The sequence below is a fragment of the Chiloscyllium plagiosum genome, unplaced genomic scaffold (assembly GCF_037043375.1).
Source record: "Chiloscyllium plagiosum isolate Xiang-an unplaced genomic scaffold, Cpla_swu_hap1 HiC_scaffold_8, whole genome shotgun sequence".
Lineage (NCBI taxonomy): Eukaryota > Metazoa > Chordata > Chondrichthyes > Orectolobiformes > Hemiscylliidae > Chiloscyllium > Chiloscyllium plagiosum.
This window is the reverse complement of record NW_028270146.1, coordinates 79,314,172-79,339,098: the sequence shown is the minus strand read 5'-3', so window position 1 is coordinate 79,339,098 and position 24,927 is coordinate 79,314,172. Positions and strand designations below refer to the sequence as shown.

The following is a 24,927-nucleotide window of genomic DNA, read 5'->3' as shown; positions in this document are numbered from 1 at the left end:
GAGGTATTATTTAAAGCAACCTGTAACCTTTCTCATGAGTGACACAATCATTTAATTAGGAAATTAAAACAAATTTTCATCATTTAATTAGGAAAGATCTGGATCTGGCATAAATAATTTGATTTAGCAATTTTGAAAAAAGATTGCATGTGTTTTAGAAAAATGCATTCAAATCAAATAAAAATCAAGTTTGAACAATACACCATGGGAGAATGACTGGACAAATAGTTCTTTGATCGTGTGGATTTCAAGATGTATGTTTTAGAATGCAGTAGTCTGCATCTTAGGCGTAACTAATGCAAAAATACAATTGATATAGTATACTGTGCTTATGGTTTAAATGGCTGCATAATAGAAAGGTAATATCCAGAACTATAAAATGCTGTTTTTGCAAGGCTAACTTTTTAGGACTTTATCATTGTGTAACTTTCTGTGGTTATGAAGATCAAACATGCATTTCAATTTAATCTGAACTGATCTCACCCATCAAGTCTTAAGTAGATTCAAACCATGGGAAATCTATAGATAAGAGACATTTTGGGCTTGATCCCAATTTTTTTTTTAAAGAATAAAGTTTTTTATTCTTTAAATCCTGAACACAATGCGAAAGGCTAAAGTCCTCTGAGCTTTGAATACACTTTGAAGTTTTAACAATGTAGTCACTTGCAAAGTATGAGTTCATGCTGTTGAAAAGATGATTAATTGTTTTGAATTTTACATTTGAATCTGCTGTGAATATTGGAAGATGAACATATAAAATCCAAAAGATCATTTGAAATAGTTTGCAAGTGTTAGTTCTGACCATTTCGAACCAGCCCATGTTTGAACAAGAAACAGCTTCTGATGTTGAATAGTGTTTGTAGGAAATTGGCAAAAATGGGTGGAGGTATTAGTTAAAGCATCCTGTACCCTTCCTCATGAGTGACACATCATTTAGTTAGGAAATAATCTGGATCTGACATAAATAATTTGATTTTGCAATGAATTCACAGTTTTGTTTATTTTGCATGTGTTGTAAAAAAGTGCATTCAAAATCAAGTTTGAACAAAATACTGGGGAGGAATGATTGTAATAGTAGTTGTTTGGTAATTCAGTGATTCTGAATATTGACTTGTTTCATAGGAGTATAGCTCAGAGAATCATTGCTATATTATTGCTGCTCTGCCTTGAATCTGTGTTTGTGATGGAAATGCAGCTTAATGCAATTTATGCTATACTGCCTTCATTGCCTCAATAGGAAATTATGTTTTACCTCAATTAATGTTCTCGCCCTTTCCTGTGGAGAGAATTTGATTTCCAATATTTACAACTATATTCAAATACAAAATTGCCACTGTTGGAATATTGCGTGCAATTCTGGTCTCCTTCCTATTGGAAAGATGTTGTGAAGCTTGAATGTGCTCAGAAAAGATTTACAAGGATGCTGCCAGTGTTGGAGGGTTTGAGCCATAGGGAAAGGTTGAATAAGCTGGGGTGTCAGAGGCTGACGGGTGACCTTATAGAGGGTTATAAGATCATGAGGGGCATTGATATGGTAAATAGACAAAGTCTTTTCCCTGGCGTGGGGAAGCCCAGAACTAGAGGGCATGGGTTTAGCGTGAGAGGGGAAAGATATAAAAGAGACCTAAGGGGCAACATTTTCACGCAGAGAGTGGTACGTTTAGGGAATGAGCTGCCAGAGCAAGTGGCAGAGGCTAGTACAATTTCAACATTTGAAAGGCATCTGGATGAATGGAATAATAGGAAGGATTTGGAGGGATATGGGCCGGGTGCTGGCAGATGGGATTAGATTGGGTTGGGTATTTGGTCAGCATGGACGGGTTGGACCGAATGGTCTATTTCCATGCTGTACATCTCTATGACTCTATAAAAGCTGCATTAAAGACACATTTATGACAATTAATGTAATTTGAAAGTAATTGTATTCTTAAAACTTCAAACTTGAAGGCTTTTTGTTATTTGACTTCTAGCCAGGGTCTACTAAATTGCTTTGGTATCAATGGCGAAGTAATAAAATTCTTAGCCAATATAAATAGTTATTCAAACTTAGAGTTCAAATTATGATTATATTGCAATTTGGCCTTTTTTTCTGAGAAATATTTTCTTAAGTTCAAATCTAGATGGCAACTTGTGTAGGTGTAAGAAGTTTCTGTCATCCAAAATCTGAGACTCTAATCAGTGTTATCTGCAGGTTAGTGTGCCCCAGTTTGACAGTTCGGTCACAGTGAATCATTTACTGAGATTCATGTGAACAATCTGTAAATCTGGTGGCAGGTTTTTTTTAAGTTATGAGGAGCTTTATGAATGTGGCATGGTCATTACACATTGGGTTAAGAATTCCAAACTAATTACAAGTACATGAATCATTATCTGTTGAGATTGTTGCTTTTTAGTGATGCAGTTTAAGAGGTAAACATTTACAAGGGCATGATGCACAATTCTTCTGTTAGAATCCCTTCAGTGTGGAAGCATGTCATTCGGCCCATCGAATCCACACTGGCCCTCTGAACAGCATCCCACCCAGATCTACCCCGCTACACGATCCCAGTTGCCCTGCAATTTCCCATGGCTGATTGTCCTGGCCTGTAAATACCTGGACACTTTGGGTAATTTACCATGGCCCATCCATCTAAATACCTGCACACCTTTGGACTGTGGGAGGAAACCAGAGGACCCATATGAAAATGTGCAAACTCCACACAGACAGTTGCCTGACATTTGCTGGAATTGAAGCTGGGTCCCTGCTGCTGTGAGGCAGCAGTGCTAACCACTGAGCAACTGTGCCACCCCTTCTTTGAAATGGTTTCATGGGATCTTTTGCATCCACCTTGATTTACTATTACAGCTAAAAGATGACATCTGTAATAGCTGTTCTTCTTTACTAAACAGCAGTAGCCTAGAACTTATGCACAATTCTGGGAATGGGCGTTTATCCATGACCCTCTGATTCAGAGACCTGAATGCAGCACTGAACCATATACTGACACCTAGCGCTATGTCCTATAATAAAATGAAGCAATTGCTAATTTGTGCTCTTTTTGGTTGATCTTAGATGGATTAGGATAGATTTTACAAGCGCATGCTCCCCACAAGTAAATGTAAAGTTGTATGATTTTTGTGTTCAGGCCAGACAGAGTGGGATAGATTGGGGTGGGGAAGAATGGCTGTCATATTGATCCTTTTCTCTTGCAAAATATCCCCGTCCATTTCCAACAGGGAAGTCTGTTTAATGTCTGGCATATTAGAAAACTTTGACTAAACCTGCATTCTATTTCTTTCTCAGCTTCCTTTTATTGTACATGAGGATGTATGGATTTTGTTACATTTTTCTCTATTTATTTCTTCAGCTAATTTATTTTCATCTTGAATCTGCAATGGTCACTGGCTTCCTGTTGTCAGAGCCTTTACGTGTGACAATTGATCTTACTTCCGTCTCTGATCATGGTCTATGGAACTCCTTTGGATTTCATCCAGAGGTTATCTGATCACTAGAAACTGGAAGCTTAATGAGTTACTACTTATGGACTTTCATTGGGGAAAAAGATATTTAAGGAATTCCAAAAATACTTACATATTAATGATGCACTCGGGACACTGTCATCTTTGCTTGGGGAGGCAGGGAAAACATTCAAAAGAGTGGGAGATTAATTTAGATTTTTTAAAACGTCTGTGACAACCAACTGTCCTTATGAGAGGAAATTTAAAATGTTCAGAGGTACAGTGCATAAGAAATCTTAACCAAGCACCTCCCGAAGGAATCTAGTGACCCAGTTATTTTGCAACTTTTATACCAATGTAGCTGTGCTGTACCTACAAAATTGCAGAGCTGACGATGCTTCATATCTTGGCAAGTGATGTGAGGACACCTCAAGGAGACATTATTTTAATATTTTGCGGCTTTACATTGGCAAATCATGAAAGATAAATTTTAAAAAGTTGCTGTGACCTTTTGAAAATTAATTTTCTGAATTTTTTAACACTAGCAAGTACCTTTCCATTTTGATAACATTAAAACTGTAATCAGATAACTCTTTCTTCACTCGCAAGTGGAACTGGCAATATGGCTTAGCACTGCCATCATTACATCTCATTGACAGTTCACAAAGGACCTATAGTAGCAGCTTTAAAATATAAGACTAATACTTGGCTGGTAGTGTTACATGTATATATTCAATATGTATAGACCACGGGCAAAACAATTTTCAGAAGAAAAATGGAGAGGCATTCTATTGAAACAAAATGTAGGAAAACTATTTATATTTTAAATGTATAACACATTTAATGTAGAAGGAAATAGTCCTAAGGCGCGTTGAATAGGGGAACTGCTTGGAATAGGTAAGTGGGATGAGTGAAATGCTTTCAGATGTATTTTAAACATGCAATAAAGTAGTAAGACAAAGGAGTTTAAGGTAGGCATTGAAGAGGGCAGGATTAGTTTGGCTGACGGCTACTCGAACAGAAGCATGGTGGCATCAAAGGCAGAGCTCTGAAGGGATTGGGCAAGGACATAAAACTGCAGGATATTAAAAAGTGGGGAGTCTGCAGGAGTGTCCTTAATGAGGAAAAGCATATAAGGATGTGAAGTTCAATTTATATTGGGAATGTGGAACAATGTAACAACATTGTAAGCAAGTAGTCAAGGATCAGGAAGAAAAAAGCCAGATGGATTTAAGAAAAAAAGTTTCAGTGAGTCAAATATAATTTCTTTGTCTTTTCAATGTTATTCCTAAGTTATGCTATGAGCATCATGAACATAAATGACGAAGTGCTAACTCAAATATTGATAGGAAAGGGACTAGGTAATTTCTTTATTCTTTCATGAGGTGTGGCATTGTTGGTAAGGCCGTGTTTATTAGATTACTAAAGATTACTTAGATTAGATTACTTACAGTGTGGAAACAGGCCTTCGGCCCAACAAGTCCACACCGACCCGCCGAAGAGCAACCCACCCAGACCCATTCCCCTACATTTACCCATTCACCTAACACTACGGGCAATTTAGCATGGCCAATTCACCTAACCTGCACTTCTTTGGACTGTGGGAAGAAACTGGAGCACCCGGAGAAAACCCACACAGACAGTTGCCCGAGGCAGGAATTGAACCCAGATCTCTGGCGCTGTGAGGCAACAGTGCTAACCACTGTCACCATGCCGCCCACTGCCACCGTGCTGTCCACATAAATGCCTATCCATAAATGCCCTTGAACTGAAAACCTTGCTGGGACGTTTCAGTGGACAGTTAACAGTCAACGCTATGGGTCTGTAGTGACATGCACCCCAGATAAAGCTGGCAGATTACCTTCATTAAAGGGCCTTGGTTAACCCATTGGGATTTTACAACAAATTGTGATAGTTTCATGATAGTCAACATTGCTAAGATTAGTTTTATATTCCAGATTGAATTTAACTTCCATCAGCTGCCTCGGCAAGATTTAAGCTGATTGTCTCCAAAGCCTTAGCCTTCTGGATTACTGAGCCAGCGACATTACCACTACATCATCTTCGTTACTTCACAACGTGGTCGAAAACATTATTCAGCCACTTATAGGTCCTGTTCTGGGAGTGGAAGTAGACATATGAGAATGAAAGTCTCTGCTTTAAGATGGCTTTGAGAATTCTATGTGAATCATAACCAGGCAATCTCACCTGTAATGCTAACACTTAAAGTCATGGTCTAATACAGTCTATTACCAAATATACATCATTACCTGGTCTTCAATTATTGATATCAATCAGAACAGAGCAAGATAATCGGTGTCAGAAATTGCCCTGGCAATCATCAGTGTTTGAACTCAAGGCACACTGCTGGGACTTTGCAGAGAAATCTATATTCGCTTTATGGGGTGTCAGCGTTAGTTTAATTCATAGCATTCTCACTTCTGAAATACGAGGTTCTGGATTCAAGTCCCACCTCTGTGGCATAAGCACAAAAATAAACATTGTCACCCAGTGAAGTAGTGAGGGATCACTGCATCGTCAGAAGAACCGTCTTTTGGATGGTGCTAAACCAAGGCCCCATCTATCTGCTTGAGAGGATGTAAAAGATTGCATGGTACTATTTTGAAGAACAGGTGAGTTATCCGTGGTGAACGGGTCACCCCAATCAACATTACAAACAAGCAGAGTATTATCTCATTACAGTCTGTGGGAGTTTGCTGTGTGAAGTTTAGCTGCTACATTTCCTACATTATAGAGTGCCTACACTTCAAAAATACTTAATTGATTGTGAAGCACTTTGATATAGCTGGTGATAATAAACATGTGCTATTTAATTGAAAATATTTCTTCCTATGATTGGTCTAAACGTGTAGGAAGGGTGACTCTTGATTGAGTACCAAGAAACAAGGCACAAGTCAGGAGTGTGATGGAATGCTCCCCACTTGCTGAATGAATGCAGCTCTAACGAAACTCAAGAAAATTAAAACCATCCAGGCCAAAGCTGCACAAGTATTTCACCCTCCATCACTAATGCTCAGTAGCAGCACTGTATGATCTACAAGGCGCACTGCAGATCCTGAACAGCGCCTTCCAAACTCATAACCACTTCACCTAGAAGGACAAGGGCAGCAGATACATGAGAACACCACCACCTTCAAGTTCCCCTCCAAGACACTCACCATCCTGACTTGGAAATATATTGCTGTACCTTCACTGTCTTTGGGTCAAAATGCTGGAATTCCCACCCTAATGGCATTGTGGGTCAACCTGCAGCAGGTGGACTGCAGCGGTTCAAAAAGGCAGCCCACCATCATGTTCTCAAGGGCAACTAGGGATGGGCAATAAATGCTGGCCAGTCAGCGACACCCTTATCTCACAATGAATAAATGAAAAAAAACAACCTCCCATACAGAGATAAAGTATTGGTGTTTCTACTTGATCTGCATGATCTAATTATCCCTTCTCAACATTATTTACAAAATTTATCCAAGCAATGTCCAAGGCCACAGACTCACAAGAGTTGAGCGTAAACTTGGGGGATGGTTCACCGAGCATCACAGCCAGGCCTGCAGGGGCCAACCAGACAATCCAGTCATCGCCCATTTTAATTCCCCTTCCCACTCCCTTTCCGACATGACCACCCTTAACTTCCTCCATTCCCACAATGAAGCACACCGCATGTTGGAGAAAAAAACACCTCATCTTCTGACTGGGCAGCCTACAGCCCAGAGAACTCAACATTGAATTCTCCCCCTCCCTTCCACTCCTCCCTGCTACCAACCAGATTCATTCTTCCCATTGAGCAACCAGATTGTACCCTCTATGTGGTTCCACTTTTCCCCACCTCACTACCCTGCCCCCCCCCCCCCCCCCCACCCCTTTTATCTTCAGGTCCCCTCACACCCACCCCCAGTCCTGAAGAAGTGTTATATCTGAAATGTTGACTTCTCCACCTCCTGATACTGCCTGGCTTGCTGTGTTCTTCTAGCCTCCTCTGCCTGTCGATCTTGGATTCTCGCATCTGCAATTTTTTTTATCTCTAGCATGAGTACCACCATTCTTTGTCAAATTCTTTGTTTTCAAATTCCCAGGAGCACCATTACTATTTGTCACATCATTGTATAGGTCAGTATGTTGTACGTTCCTTCACATCATAAGAATAGGACATGCTGGAAACACTCAACAGACTTGGCAGCATCTGTGAAGATAGAAACAGAATTAATATCTCAGAACATGACCTCTTATCAGAACATTTCTATCTATTCACTATGTCAGGAGTATTCCCTCTTGAGAAGCAAAATTGTTCTTGATACCTGAATTGCCTTTATGTCTATGACGACAGTTCGTACTGCCACCATTCTGCGAGGTCAGGTTTTCATCATAAAGGTCAGGGTTACCTCATCACATTGAGTAACATCATGCCCTGTGAAGATAGACAAGATAGCAACATAACGTTAACTCAATTTTTTCTACAGTCTATATCTATGAATATTTCTCTGAATCTGCAGTGTGTGCAAATCAATACATGAAACAAATAGTGGGAGTAAAGTTGAAAGCAATGCCTAGAAATACATAGAACTTTGGTCTACTGGTACTTATCTTTTCCTTTTAATTTTTGCAATAGTATTCATTTCTACTTGAGGCATTGATGTGATCAGTACATGATAAGCAGAAAAAAATTGTACGCGACAGCAGATGAAAGCATCAAAATGTTGTATATGGCACTTAAGCACTTCAAATGGTTAACTGATATCACTAGATAAAATTTGCCCATTGGGACATAAAGAACTGTCCGTGGGAGGAGCTACTCAATGTGTGTTCAGTTTGTTTAGTTGTCTGTAAGTTGTGTGCAAGAATATTCCAGTAGCAGTAATGTAAGCTCATTCTTAAGACTAGCCTGAGGCCTTACCAAGCAATTTCACATATCTCAGTTGTAACTAGTTATTGTGATATGCAATTCTGTTTATCAAAACTGAGTGTATTTTTTGCCAGAGGCTTTTTGGCCAACTTTCCCCATTCGTTAACAGTAACTTTGATGAATACCAAGAAGAAGGATCAGCAGCACAGAATCTACCCAAAGCATCCCAGACGGTGCCAACAGACACAATCACAATGGGAACTCTGCTGGCAGAGTAGATAACTAATAACAAACTATGGTGAACAGCAGTGTGGATTCCAATCGGACAATGTTAGCCTGAAGAAATCTTCAGCTCTGCAGCAGCCAAAACCATCCAAGGAGGAGATCGGGAAGGGGGAATGGGGTGGATTATCCAGTCTGAAGACTCCGGGTATATCTCATAAATGAGCTAATTCCAAAATCACGTGGAGCCTGTCAGCTTTTGGATTGCAGCAGACTACAGTTAAAAAGGCAGCAACATCAAGCCTGCTTATAGAATATCAAAACAGCTAGAAACGGTAAAGTAAAAACTAAAAAGGCTTTTGTAGACCACGGAGAGTCTTAACAACACAACAAAGGGAAAAATTAAAACTAGAAATTTGAGATACCCAATATCAGATACCGGTAATAATCTGGAGGTCTAAGGTGGACCATGTCCCCAGGGACATCATTCTCCCATTTTTGGCTCCTTTTGTTTGCTTTATCAATTGCCCTTCAAACATTCCATATTTGACCTGTATTTGAATTGTATTATCTATCTGATAGAACATAGAACAATACAGCACAGAACAGGCCCTTCGGCCCACGATGTTGTGCCGACATTTGTCCTAGCTTAAGCACCTATCCATGTACCTATCCAATTGCCGCTTAAAGGTCACCAATGATTCTGACTCTACCCAGAGAGTGGTGGGGGCATGGAATCCGCTGCCTGTGGGAGTGGCAACGAACCTACCCCGACATCCCCCCTATACCTTCCACCCTTCACCTTAAATTTATGTCCCCTTGTAACACTTTGTTGTACTTGGGGGAAAAAGTCTCTGACTGTCTACTCTATCTATTCCTCTGATCATCTTATAAACCTCTATCAAATCACCCCTCATCTTTCGCCGTTCAAATGAGAAAAGGCCTAGCACTCTCAACCTATCCTCGTACAACCTATTCTCATTCTAGGCAACATCCTGGTAAATCTCCTCTGCACCCTCTCCAAAGCTTCCACATCTTTCCTAAAATGAGGCTACCAGAACTGCACACAGTACTCCAAATGTGGCCTTACCAAGGTCCTATACAGCTGCAACATCACCTCACAACTCTTGAATTTAATCCCTCTGCTAATGAACACTAATATACCATAGGCCTTCTTACAAGCTCTATCCACCTGAGTGGCAACTTTCAAAGATCTATGAACATAGACCCCAAGATCCTTCTGCTCCTCCACCTTACTAAGAACCCTACCGTTAACCCTGTATTCCGCATTCTTATTTGTCCTTCCAAAATGGACAACCTCACACTTGGCAGGGTTGAGCTCCATCTGCCACTCCTCAGCCCAGCTCTGCATCTTCGCTATCCACAATTCCACCAATCTTCGTATCGTCTGCAAATTTACTGACCCACCCTTCGACTTCCTCTTCCAAGTCATTAATAAAAATTACAAACAGCAGAGGACCCAGAATTGACCCCTGCGGAACTCCACTTGTAACTGGGCTCCAGGCTGAATGTTTACCATCTACCACTGCTCTCTGACTTTGACCGGTTAGCCAATTCTCTATCCAACTGGCCAAACTTCCCACTATCCCATGCCTCCTGACTTTCTGCATAAGCCTAACATGGGGAACCTTATCAAATGCCTTACTAAAATCCATGTATACTACATCCACTGCTCTACCCTCATCCACATGCTTGGTCTCCTCCTCAAAGAATTCAATAAGACTTGTAAGGCAAGACCTATCCCTCACAAATCCGTGCTGGCTGTCCCTAATCAAGCAGTGTCTTTCCAGATACTCAAAAATCCTATCCCTCAGTACCCTTTCCATTACTTTACCTACCACCGAAGTAAGACTAACTGGCCTGTAATTCCTGGGGTTATCCCTATTCCCTTTTTTGAACAGGGGCGCAACATTCGCCACTATCCAGTCCCCTGGCACCACCCCCATTGACAGTGAAGACGAAAAGATCATTGCCAATGGTTCTGCAATTTCCTCTCTTGCTTCCCACATCATCCTAGGATATATCCCATCAGGCTCGGGGGAACTTGTCTATCCTCAAGTTTTTCAAAATGCCCAACACATCTTCCTTCCTAACAAGTATCTCCTCTAGCTTAAAGTCCGTTTCATACTCTCCTCGTCAACAATACGGTCCCTCTTATTCGTAAATACTGAAGAAAAGTACTCATTCAAGACCTCTCCTATCTCTTCCGACTCAATACACAGTCTCCCACTACTGTCCTTGATCGGACCTACCCTCGTTCTCGTCATTCTCATGTTTCTCACATACGCATAAAAGGCCTTGGGGTTATCCTTGACCCTACCCGCCAAAGATTTTTCATGCCCTCTCTTAGCTCTCCTAATCCCTTTCTTCAGCTCCCTCCTGGCTATCCTGTATCCCTCAAACGCTCTGTCTGAACCTTGTTTCCTAAACCTTATGTAAGCCTCCTTCTTCCTCCTTACAAGACGTTCAACCTCCCTCGTCAACCAATGTTCCCTCACACGACCATCTCTTTCCTGCCTGACAGGTACACACATATCAAGGACACGTCGTATCTGTTCCTTGCAAAAGTTCCTCACTTCAACGACATCCTTCCCTGACAGCCTATGCTCCCAACTTATGCTCCTCAGATCCTGTCTTACAGCATCGTAATTTCCCTTCCCCCAATTGTAAAACCTGCCCTGTTGCATGCACCTATCTCTCTCCATAACCAAGGTGAAAGTCACAGAATTGTGGTCACCACCACCAAAATGCTCACCCACTGACAAGCCCATCACTTGTCCCGGTTCGTTACCAAGTAACCAAATCCAATATGGCCTCCCCTCTGGTCGGGCAATCTACATACGGAGATAGAATGGCTTTCTGGACACACTGCACAAACACCGCCCCGTCCAATCTACTTGATCTAAAGAGCTTACAATCAATATTTGGGAAGTTGAAATCGCCCATGACTACCACCCTGTGGCTTCTGCACCTTTCCAAAATCTGTTTCCTAATCTGTTTCTCCACATCTCTGCTGCTATTGGGGGGCCTATAGTAAACACCCAACAAGGTGACTGCTCCTTTCCTATTTCTGACTTCAGCCCATACTACCTACAAAGGCAGATCCCCCTCGAACTGCCTTTCTGCAGCCGTTATACCATTTCTAATTAGCAACGCCAGCCTCCCTCCTTTTTTACCACCCCCTCTAATCTTACTGAAACATCTGTAACCAGGAACCTCCAACAACCATTCCTGACCCTCTTCTATCCACGTTTCCGTGATGGCCACAACATCATAGTCCCAAGTACCGATCCACGCCTTAAGTTCACCCACCTTATTTCTGATACTCCTTGCATTGAAGTATACAAACTTGAGTCCATCTCTGTGTCCGCAAGTGTTCCCTGTCAGTGCTACCTTCTCCACAGCCTTCCTACATTCTTGGACATTCTGAAAAACAGCTAACCTACTTGCTGGACTACAAGTCCGGATCCCATCCCCCTGCCAAATTAGTTTAACCTCCCCCCCCTTGCAGATCTTGCAGAATCCTGATCATACCATACACCAAAGGAATTGCCACTGGGCAATTTCTTCACGGCAGCACCCTCTTAAAAGTCTCCATTTAAACAAATAATTTGGAGGGTTCTGATAAAATTAAGCAAGCAGTTGCTTAAAAAAAGTTAGACTACTTGTAATCATAGCTGAATATTGATTGAAGAGTGAGGTGGGTTCAGGGGACTGTCTTACTAACTGAGTGTTTCTTCTTGACTACCCGTTCATAGAGTCATAGCGTCTCACAGCATGGAAACAGACACCAGTCCAACCAGTCCATGCTGAGCATAATCCCAAACTAAACTCGTCTCACCTGTCTGCTCTGAGCCCACATCTCTCCAAACCTTTCCTATTCATGTACTTATGCAAATATCCTTTAAACTTTGTAATTGTGTCCACATCAACCACTTCTTCAGGAAGTTATTCCAAATGCAAACCATCCTCTGTGTAAAATGTTTTCCCATCATGACTTTTTAAAACCTCTTTCCTCTCACCTTAAAAATGTGCCCCCAAGTCTTGAAATCCCCCGTCCTAGGGAAAAGACAACTACCGTTACATTCTATCTATACCCCTTTTTATTTTGTAAGCTTCTATAAAGTCATTTCTCAATCTCATACATTCCAGTGAAAAAAGAACTCAGCCTTTCTTTATAACTCATAACCTTCCATACCCAGCAACATCCTGGTAAATCTCTTCTGAACCCTCTCCAGCTTAATCATATCCTTCCTATAACTGGGAAACCAGAACTGGACACAGTATTCCAGAAGAGGCCTCACCAATGTCCTGCACAACCTCAACATGACTTCCCAACTCCTATACTCAAAAGGACTGAGCAATGAAGACAAGCATGCAAAACACCATTTTTAACCACCCTGTCTATATATGATGCAAATTTTAAAGAATTATGCACCTGACCTCCTACGTCTCTCTGTTCTATAACACTACCCAAGGCTCTACCATTAATTGTATAAGCCCCCCCCAACTTGTTTATTGGGCAGCACGGTGGCACAGTGGTTAGCACTGCTGCCTCACAGCGCCAGAGACCCGGGTTATAAGTGGAGTTTGCACATTCTCCCCGCGTCTGCATGGGTTTCCTCCGGGTGGTCCGGTTTCCTCCCACAGTCCAAAGATGTGCAGGTCAGATGAATTGGCTATGCTAAATTGCTCGTAGTGTTAGGTAAGGGGCAAATGTAGGGGAATGGGTGGGTTGCGGGTCGGTGTGGACTTGTTAGGCCGAAGGGCCTGTTTCCACATGTAAGTAATCTTAAAAAAAAATGCAATACCTCACATTTTCCAGATTGAACTCTATCTGCCATTTTTCAGCCCATTGACTCATTTGATCAAGATCCCTTATGTACTAGCCCACAAGTTTTTCAACCTCGCAGATTCAACACAGTGATGTCAGTGACAGCCCCAGTACCAAAATACAAAACGCGAGCTACTACAGCTGCCTCAAATACATATAGTTGTCCAGGACACAGGAAATATCCTGAGTTCTCCATTGCAATAGTGCTCTCCAAGAGTTATAGCTTCCTTAGCATTCCTGTATCTATTAAAAAATAAATTGCACTACTTAAACAATTAAGACTCACCTCTCTTCTGTTGTTGCTTAAATATTGTGGGGTTAACTAAACATGCTTTGCTTACCCTTTGTAATGAAAAAAAAAAGACAATTTTAATTTCCTTCCTCCTTAGACCTTAGTTTGACAAAAGGGACAAAAAAACTACCGTGGGCGGCACGGTGGTTAGCACTGCTGCCTCACAGCGCAGGCGACTGACTGTGTAGAGTTTGCACGTTCTCCCCACGTCTGTGTGGGTTTCCTCCGGGTGCACCGGTTTCCTCCCACAGTCCAAAGATGTGCAGGTGAATTGGCCATGCTAAATTGCCTGTAGTGTTAGGTAAGGGGTAAATGCAGGGGTATGGGTAGGTTGCGCTTCGGCGGGTCGGTGTGGACTTGTTGGGCCGAAGGGCCTGTTTCCACACTCTAACGTAATCTAATCTAAAAAAAATACTCACCAGCCAATCAAGTTATGGCTTTCTTGTGATAACACGGTTGATTTTCTTTCTCTCCCTCACTTCAATGATCTTGATATGCTTCATATTCCTTGCTGTCTGCTTCACAGTTATCTTGACCTATTCCCTATCTCCTTCACACCTTAGTTCTCAATTCTTCCTGGCCTTCATTGAATAAAATTTAAATTAAACATACTATTACTGGCAATTAAAAATAAAAATATTTTTCAAAGTTCAGGCATACAGCCATAGAAATCTACAGCACAGAAAAACATCCTTCCCATCACATTTGTGTGGGTCAAAAATCACCTGCTATTCAAATCCCATTTTCTAGCTCTTGGCCCTTGGCCTTGTATGCCACGGTATCACAAATACACATCTAAATACTTCTCAATGTTATGAAGGTTACTGCCTCTACCTGAGTTCCAGAATTCCATCACTTTCTAGGTGAAAATAAAATTCCTCACATCTGCTTGAAACCTTCTGCCCCTTACCTTAAATCTATACCACCTGTCATCATTTAATTTATTTCATGATGTATATTCAGATATGCCTCATTGTTTCCCATGGAAAATTCTTGTGTGGTAAAATATGTACAGTGAATGAAATAACTTCAGAATTTAAATAGAGCTTTATTTTCTCTTGGTCAGTAGGCATTGGTGATGTAAATTGACTGCTAATACGTGAAAGAGGAAGGGAAGTAATCAATATATATTTGGCGTTAGGACCTTCTGTTGCAATACCTTGTCAGTGAGCTGCTTTACACATTTCTCTCATGTCTCATTCTCCTGAGCTGGTGCCTTCTTGTGTTTATATTTCTAGTTGGCTCATCCCCATTGTCTAAGTTAATAGCAAATTCAGTGCCTGGTAAAGGTCTTTAATTGTGCCTTTTTCTTGTTTTGATTGCTAACTCTACCTTGAAGTGGAACTTTTGGCACCCTTATAACTTTTTGGCTCAGATCCCTAATGTTGTAAGATATCTGATTTACAATCCATTCACGAAGGATCCCAGAGTGTGGTGAAACAATTCTAGATGCACTGCTTGGATTTGGGGACATGGTGGAGGAACATAAAATTCCTCCTTCTGTTTCTATTTCCCTACATGCTCAGTGGTATTGTTGGCCCTTGCCCAGGTTGATTTTTGACCCTCTCTTTTAATTAAGTGTAATTCTTTCCTCTTTTGCTTGTTCTGGCCTTTATTTCAGATGAATGCACTTGGGCTTATGCTCTCTTTTTTTTTGTAAGCATTATATTCCTCACCACCTGTCATTTTCTTCCCAAATAAGAAGAAAAACTGAAGATGATAAAGCCAAGCAAAAGAAAAAAATAAAGAAGGTCGAGTGATTGGAACTAAATGGATCTCATTGACTATGAGTTCCTTGACTGGAGTTGTTAACCTGGGCCAATAAGGGAGCCCTGGCTGATCAGTATCACCAGGAGATTTCACGTGAGCGTTGCCCTTCTTGGACTTTGCTTGTTATTGGTTCCCTGGCCACAGGGTCCTTTTCCTGGTGGTTGAAGTATTGAATAAAATTATTTGCATAATGATTTCTTCACCGAGTCCTTGCACTTACATACACACATCATAGGTGCTGTCAGGAAAAATAAGCAGTACAGCTGTGAGGCAGTAGTGTGGTGGAAACAAAAAATATATAAACAGGGGATTTGAAATCTCCTCAGTTTAGGGACTGACTCTGAGCTGGCTGGCCGCAGCCTGTATACTGTGCACAGGTAAATATAGGGTGACTTGGTGACAGGATTCTGGCCTCTGTGCATCTATTGTAGAAGGTAATCTGACTTACCATGTTCATCATCACAAGAGAGTCACTCAGAGCATTGAATTTTACCTATAAATGGAGTGGAACTTAATAATGAAATCTTAATGAATTTTGTGCTCATTAAAATAAAAGACACCCAGTTCTGAAAACTTCCATCATGAGGTAGTCTCACCATGATGCTAATCAAACTGCAACAACTGACCCACATGTCAATTGTGAAATGTTTCAAGTGATCCACTAAGTGTCATTATCCCAAAGTCAAAATAAACAGAAACGGGATGGCCCATTTGGCTGAGAATTAAAGTTGATCCGACTGAAATATATAATACTCTGAAGGGAATTGACAAGGTAAAGGCCGAGAATGTGATTCCTCTTGTGGCGCAGATGGGAACCAGTTTAAAAATAAGAGCCCTTTAAGAATTAGATGCTAGTCATTCTTTCACTCAGAGGACTGTGGAATTCTCTTTTTCAGAAGGTGGCTAGGCCATTGAACGTTTTCAAGGCAGATTTAGATAGATTTTTGATTTAGAAAAGAAGGGAGAGACAAGAATGTAGAGTTGTGACCAGAATCAGATCATCCTTGATCATATCAAATGAGGGAGCAAGCTCCAAGGGCTGGATGGCCCACACTTGTTCCTAACTTCTATGTGCAATATCCTCGGTCTCATTTTGCTGCTAAACAATATTTACAGAGTCTGCTGAGGAAACATCAACTTTAAGAAACATCGTATTGTGGCTTCATGTTGCTACAAGGCTGCAGGATGGAACAAGATCATGTGATATTGATTTACTTCATCTTGTACCAACTGTCATACTGTCAGTAGTGCTTCAGCTTTACATCATCCAGTTGGATTTGATTTATTCTTGTCACATGTACCTAGGCATAGTGAAAAGTTTTGTTTTGTATGCAGAACAAACTTTACTATTTAATATTATATATTTCTGTAAGATCCTATTTTAGTTTTATCTCTTTTCAAATCTAATTAACCTCAAAATCCCATGACTCAATTGTATTAACTGTTATCCATGGCATTATTTCAAGACCATAACAGCATACAAATGCTTAACACATTGACTTAAAATTACACTGCTATTTACATGCAGGCATTAATTTAAAATAAATGGATTGATACCTGTGTTAAAACAGCTTGAGCTGACTTTATAAATCAATAGCTGCTGGTAGAATTTCAAAGCCAACAACAGTGTTCATGACAAGAGATAGTGAGCTTGTCAGATATGTTACAAGTTTACTGATCAACAATTGGAAGCTTCCCAAATTCTGCATTCATTTAAGAACGAAGAAAAGTGCTTTGCCTGTTGTAGGAGAAACATAATTGCAATATAAACGCACTGCTGCACAAGTACTAAACTGTTCTGTTCATAAGGGATGCATAAAAATAACAACAGAACAAAGCAAACAAAACAAATTAGCGAGGGGAAGCAAAAAAAAAACAGAAAAAAGTACAAATGATAAAAATAAAAAATGGGCAAGATGCTAGGATGGAAGAGAAAAGAAATATCTCTGGTAATATGGACTTCATTGGAAGAAGTCTATTAGATAGAAGAATAGGAAGAAATGATTGATGACCAACTATAAACACTTTATTGAATTTTCATCACATTCATGTTCCATAAAGCTCCATATCCAACTGTAGCTGTATGGGTAATAGAATTGTTCCGTAGTGTAAGGCCGGGTCACAGCAACAACTGCAATGTTTCTTCACCTTGAGTACATTTTGAGAATTATGACATTAAAAAAAACACATATCAAATCTACAAAAACACACCCTTGAGATTGTTGAGAAGTATACCAGCAAGGATCTATTGTGCCAAATACTTCTGTGCTGTACATGCGTATTGATTGACATCTAAAAAAAACTTCCAAAAGATAATGCAGAAGTTAATGATCAGCCAAATTATCCAATAGATAGGTACCAATAATGACACCAAAATTAGAAAAATCACAGAAGAACATGAAAAGAAATGGAGTTAGAGAAGTGGAAACTAAAGAATCAGGGAGCTCAGGGAGAGACAGAGAGAGAGAGAAAGAGACATGAAGACAGATGGAAGTGAACATGAAGGGAAGAAAAACTTGATAAGATCTGTTGGCCACTCAGCCTCCAGGGCAACACTGATTGTGATTGCTATGAAATCTGGGTCTTAGGATGAACTGGAAGCAGAATTAGAGTATAAATAGCACAGAGGACAAATAATTATTAGAAGCACCAGGGTAAATATCTTAATAGTGTTCTTAGTTTATATACATTTTCCTGGTGTACTCTGTGTGTACACACTACAGCATACAAACAAAACAAAAACAGTTGATCTTTATATAGGTTCTCGTGGTTACTGCTACATTTATCCTTTACTTTAAAAAAAGGTTCAGAAGTTCAAAAATGCATTTCGAGACACAATGGTTCAAAATGTTATGAATTGTCTGAAATCTTAGCTCTGAGATCAAAGATTTGTCCCCTTTCATATGATGTAGCTTTGCCTATCACTTCTCCGAGGTTTTCAATTGCTACCTGCAGTAATTAACTTAGGTAGCAATTTTCCTGCTATACAATAAAGCTTTTAACAATTGATAGCTCTTGTCCTAGATTCTCTCTTTCTATTTCTCACAGTCAAAAAGAAAGACTGAGATGTGTTTCCTGATCATTACGAGTAAGCACCACCTTTAGACCAGCACTCAGGTCAGGCAAGTGTCAATAGTTATCCCTTGCATGTTTAACCTCTGAAGAAGTCACATTGGATTCAAAACGTTAACTCTGCTTCTCTATCCACAGATGTTACCAGACCTGTTGAGTTTCTCTGCATTTTCTTTGCTTCAGATTTCGAGAATTCACAGTATGTTGCTTTTATTGATTTGCTTAATATTTGTTTATGTACAGGAAAAATAATAGCACATTAATCACTGAGTGATCAATAGGATTCAAACATTATTTCAACTGACAATAAATATGGAAAAGCTACACTTGCATAGCACCATGTCATGTTGAAATGTGTAAAGATACTTCACATGTTGAATGTGGTCACACAGCCAAATATTGTGGCTACTTCCAACAAAGGCAAGGAGCTAAAAGATGAGTTTATCGATTTTGAGCAAGGAAAATTGGTGAACAGACATGGAGAACCCCTTGATCCTCCTTGAATACCAAAATGGGATGTTCAACGATTCTCTTGAATCATCAGAACATGCTGTGAGATAACAAATTTTGACATACCAGCAGTTCTTTAGTACTGCTAACATTGCATAAGGTGGGAAAGGCAAGGCAAATTAACAATTTATAATAAAAACACAAAATGCTCAGTAGGTCTGGCATCATCTCAAAATAACATATCATCAAAAAGGAACCCACTCTACTCATTATTGCAGATTTACAAAAAAACTCACTAAAGATTACACTTTAAAAAGCCACTTCGCTGCTCCTCTGCTCTGAGCTCTACTACACAGGTTTCTCCAAGGTCAGCTGTGAATTTAGCTGTTAATTTTTCTTAGATAACTCCCATGTCCAGCGATACTTGAAATCAAGCCGAACAGTCAGCTGTGCAGATTCACTGCTGGGTCAGACAGCAGTGCAGATTTATTTCACTGTTTGATTCACTTCCCATGTGGGCACTGACTTTGTCTGTCTTCCTCCTTTTTAAAGTGCAGTTGTTTTGATCTTTTTTCCCCCAAAGTTCCAAAAACAATGCAACAGCATATAAAACAGTAACCATTGCACCTCAAATTAGAGGAAATCAGTTTCAACACTGAAAATATCTCAAAAAAGGAGCAGCTCTTACAGCTGCCATTTTTCCCATCCTCCATCTTAGATTACTCAGAATCCTCTTTCTTGCCTTTATTGGTCAGTACATTGAGTATAGGAATTGGGAGGTCATGTTGCAACTGTAGAAGACATTGGTTAAGCCACTTTTGAAATAATGCACACAATGGTTTCTCTCTGCTAAAGGATGTTGTGAACCTTGAAAAGGTTGAAAAAATATTTACAAGGATATTGCCAGGTTTGCATGGTTTGATCTATTGGGACAGGTGGATTAGGCTGGGGCTATTTTCCCTGGACCATCAGAGGCTAAGGGATGACTTTAGAGAGATCTATAAAATCATGAGGGGCATGGATAGGGTCAATAGACAAGGTTGTTTCTCCAGGATGGTGGTGTCCAAAACTAGAGGGCATAGGCTTAAGGTGAGAGGGAAAAAATTAAAAGGGTCCTAAGGGATTTTCATGCAGAGGGTTATGCATGTATGGAATGAGCTGCTGGAGGAAGTGGTGGAGGCTGGTACAATTACAACATTTAAAAGGCTTGGGGATGGGTACATGAGTAAGAAGCTTTTAGAAGGATATGGGACAAATGCTGGCAATGGGACTAGATTAATTTAGGATATCTGGTCAGCATGGATGAGTTGGACTGAAGGGTCAGTTTCCATGCTGTACATCCCAGTGAATCTACCCAGTGGAGGTGAGAGAAACAATTAATGTTTTGAGTTATCATATACAATTCTCCATCAGAACAGAATAATGGCAGAAGTGAATAATTTGTTTGCTTTATACTAGTTAACTAAATTTGACTACTTTTCTATGCAGAATCATCTACAATATGTTTATCTTTAAATTTGAATTGAAAGTCTGTGGATTTCTCTTCCCCTGAGAAGAGTGGAGGAAGGTCGTGATTATTTTTAAGATTGTCAAGCAAGAATCTATCAAATTCAATGGAGTCAGAGGATGTAGGAGATAGGAAAGAATGTGAAATTGAAGCTGCAATCAGGTCAGTCAGGATTTTATTAAGTGAAACAGGCTTAAAGACCCAAATAGCCTTCTCCTGCTCCTAATTCCTGCGTACAGTTCGTGTGCAAAAAACAGAATTAAGCAGGCTACCAATCTTGAATGCTATAGATTTGATGTTATCGAGTTTATATATTTCATATTATTCATACTGCAGAACAGTACCTAACAGTGAAAGAAATTAAAATCTATAAAACCTATGTTGATACGTTTATTTTACATTAAGATGAACCTACTGCAAACACTAATAACACTAAGGAACTATAGTTACTAGTTGGCTGTAAATCACCTGAGACTCTGGAATGAAGATACTGCAATCCTCTAATATTAACTTTTTAACTATAAGTTTTATAACTTATAAAGAAGGAATGGGTAGTGATTATCCTGAGGTCCTTCACTGTTGAGCCAGATTGCAGATGGACAGCAGGACAAGGTGGGAATATTGAACAAGTTGAAGGAAGTGAAGCACAAATTCACTAGAATGGTGCTGACACTATAGGAGTTAAATTATGAAGACATAGATTGGTTGCATAGATTGGGCTTTGGATTCCCTTAAATACAGAAGATTAAACAGTGATCTGTGTGAGGTGTTTTAGATTGCTGAAGACTTTGATTGAGACTGAGAGAAACTATTTCCTTCAGTGGGCGAATTCAAACAAGGAGGTGCAGAATCTTAAAAGCAGAACTGGATAAGCTTAAGGAGCTGAATGGCTTACACCTGTTCCTATAAATTGGGGATTGTGGACTTAATGAAATTTGGTGAGGTCACGAGGGAACAGGTATTATATAGGATCAAACTAAAATCAAGAAGTCTTTAACATCTTGTAACATATTTTGGGGAGAATTTTGAAAGTGTGGAGATATGCAGCAAGATGCAAGAGTTACTGTCTTGTAGCTATCCTCCCCTTCATTCTTCACCCTTCACGGTGCACTTGTCCTGAGATTTGTAACGATTTAAGTGCTTTGTGAATTTTAGCATATTTCTTTCCTCAAGACAACCACTAATCTCTACAAGGCATAGACTGCAATAAAAGTCTCAACACCAGTTATTATGGAAAAGTTAAAATAAATCAAAACAAGCAATCCATTAGCTTCATGCCTGACACTGTAAATTTGAGAGTTCCAAACTGCAGCTTGCTGGACACTTGCCATACTCCACACCCATTCAGTCTTTCAATCTCCAGCCAATTTGCATTTGTATTTCTTAAATTGGAGCCTTGTCCTGTTTAAATTTTGAAGCTGGGCAGATTTGGAAAGGTTTGCTTTATTTCACAGATTTGCTTATAGACACAGTAGAACTCTCATATAGCGAAAGGAAAGAACTGAGATAGAAAGTTGCAAGATAGGAAAATCTTAGAGAATCTGTTAAAGAGCTGTAACAGCAATTTTAAGGTCCCAGGTATTCCACTGAGGTCATAGAGAAGTGGCATTTGTGACCTGGCGAAGTTCAAAGGTCACATACTATTCCTTGGCTGATAGTAGTTATAGGAATGCATTAGGTGACAGATGATCTTTAAGCAAATATGAAGCTGTCAGTTATTGCACATTGTAGGCTCAAAGATCAAATGAATTAGCAACAGAAAAGCTGCAATTAGATTTCCTTTGAATTGAGATTAACCTTCTGGGAATCTTCAAATTAGTTGAATTACTAAACACATACACCATTCTCAAGTGCACTGTTAGTCTGCAAATCTATCTGTAGCCCCGAGCTGTGAACTTTCATTTCTGCTCAAGCATATTTACAGATGCAAAATTACCATGATTACAGTACAAACAAAGGCAGAAAGAACATAATTATGAATTGTATATCTTGGAAAGAAAACATAAAAATCATTAACCAACAATAAATGATACATATGCTGACATGTTGTATAAGATATTTAATTTTTATTTATACTAAAACTATCTTCTAAACTTTGGTTCTGTGAATTAAATAACATTGCAGCCAATACATTTTGAAAATTTAGTTAATCTACTTGCGTTACAGATAATATGAATACAGTTGCATAATTTGCATTATCAATATAGTTGCTAATTTCTAGGTTTCACATTATTTGCTGTCATTTGTCTTCAAAGCTTTTAAAATTTAAATCACAGATGACAACATTGCTGTTTTGTTCTTTTTCTGTATTATTTTCCTCAAAACATATTTTCAGCTCTGTTTTTCAATACTGTTTAAATTCATGGAAGGACTTTCTTTCAAATGAGAAACTGCTGTGAATTATCTGACAAGGTGTTACACCACCACTCCTGCACTAGATGGCAGCAATATCCACTGAATCTCCAACACCAGAGCTGATAATAAACGTATGTTGATTTAGTGGCTTGTACAACTGTATATCTGCTTTTTAAGTATTGATGTAGATGCTACAGGATATTTATTTCATAAAAATCTAATTTTTTTGTAAAATTCAACATATCACAGAACTGAAAGGGAACAAGTAATAGGTATCAACAGCAAATTAAAATGTGCTAAAGTTGAGAACTCAATTGACATCTGTTTTATTCAATTTATGTTGCTTTGCTTGGCCTCTGAATTATTTGCGATTTGCCTTGCATTGATGTAGACAGTTAGAGTAAATGAACTGAAAAATGACAAAAGATTTTAAAGTATCACTTGTAAATATAGTGTTTTTCGCACATCCCATCCTGCATGATTTTTTTACTTCTCAAATAATTCTTCCATACATCAAATTTAACCAGTTGGCAAGCCAGAAAGTTGGCTCAGGTTTAATTGGGTTGTGAAGTGGATGACCTATGGTGGTTGTTCTGAAGGCTTTATTTATCAAACATATTTTTTCAGAAAAAAAAACTTGCTTTTTATCTGGAGATAACAATCAACCACAGCCAAAATTGGACATGTGAAGCTGCAGACCTTATCCTACCTCCTGCTTTACTGCATAAAACACATGGTGACTTATGATCAGCCATGATTTAAAATGGATGAGTAGGCTTGATGAGCCAAAGGGTCTACTTCTGCTCCCATGTTCCTGTGAAAGAATCACATTTCTAACTGAATGCTGTTTTAAATACTTCATATCTCAAAGTCATTATTGTGTGGAACGTATTAAGAACAAACCAATCTTTCTTTCTTGGCTCATCTCTCCTCACACAGCTGGGACTCAAATAAATTAAACTCAATGTTAAATTGGTTGATTTAAAATTTAATAATCCTAATTGTTGCACTGAATTAGATAGTGCACATACATCTAATAGTTTACTTCATGTCAAATATCTTGCTAATTATCTAACTAACTTTAATGCTTTAATGATTACCCTTTCTCACACAAGCTACACAGTGGGATTTATTGCACTAAACCATTAACCATTGAACAGAATTAGAAACATAAATACTACAATAGATTGAGAATTTAGTTTTAAAAATAAGAACCCAAAAAATATGAACTCAGCAAATTTGAATAGAGGAATCAATTGAATTGCTAACTTGCATTGTCAGTTTTAATGATTGCAAAACAACTTTAAAAAAAATCATCCGTGGATGTGGGTGTCCCTTGGCCAGAATTTATTGCATGTCCCTAGCTGACATTAAGTGACCTACCTTCTTGAACTGTTGCAGTGTTATGTGCTGTAGGTAGACCTACAGTGCAATTAGGGAGGTACACTAGGCCCAGTGATGTGCTTCCAAGTCAGGACAGTAAGTGGCTTGGAGGGGAACTTGCACTAAACATATATCTAAGGATGTGTTATATTACTACTGTAGCACTGATGCAAAAGTGAGTTCACCAACCTTACACAAGTCTAATGCAGAATGAGACTGTCTGGAAGGAAAATCCTCAGTGCACTTTGCTCCAGAATAAAGCTACCTAACAACTCTGGATTTACAAAATACAAATATAACGCTGGTAAACCTGTCAGCAGTTATTTCTCAAATTCATATTTGTGGTAAGGTAACCCACCCAGTGCAAGTGCAAATAACAATTACACTGTGCTGTAAACTCAGTCTTCTTGCATGGCTCCATTCACTCTTGATCAGCATTTTACACTATTAGCAGCAGACCCCTGGTGAGATTCCCCAAGTTATTATGGTCACAGACAGGATACCACCAATTGACAAGCTCATGGGTGAGAAAAAAATGTACTGACTCCACTTCCTTATTTATTCACCTTTTTTGACAAAAGTTGGTTGCAAAAAGGTCAATTTCCATACAACCCTCTCTTGTGGACACATATCCCCATGGACCAAATTGCCTTATGTTTAAAAGGAGCCAGTTTAACCAATTATTCTTAACATATAAGCAAGTTTATTAGTTACCAAATATGAGA

General features: G+C 39.4%; 1 protein-coding gene across 2 annotated transcripts in view; it reads right to left on the bottom strand.

Annotated features, from left to right (window-relative positions):
- Positions 1 to 24,927, bottom strand: part of dph6 (diphthamine biosynthesis 6) — a 332,005-nt gene that overhangs the window by 17,337 nt on the left and 289,741 nt on the right. Inside the window, exons 15-16 of one of the 2 annotated variants that reach the window (XR_006312826.2) lie at positions 7,752 to 7,861; positions 7,421 to 7,636 (exon numbers count right to left, since the gene is read on the bottom strand). The gene's annotated coding sequence lies outside the window, so the exon portion shown is untranslated. Of the gene's footprint in view, positions 1 to 7,420; positions 7,637 to 7,751; positions 7,862 to 24,927 lie in introns of those variants that run through there. The other variant, XR_015757950.1, reaches the window with a different exon arrangement.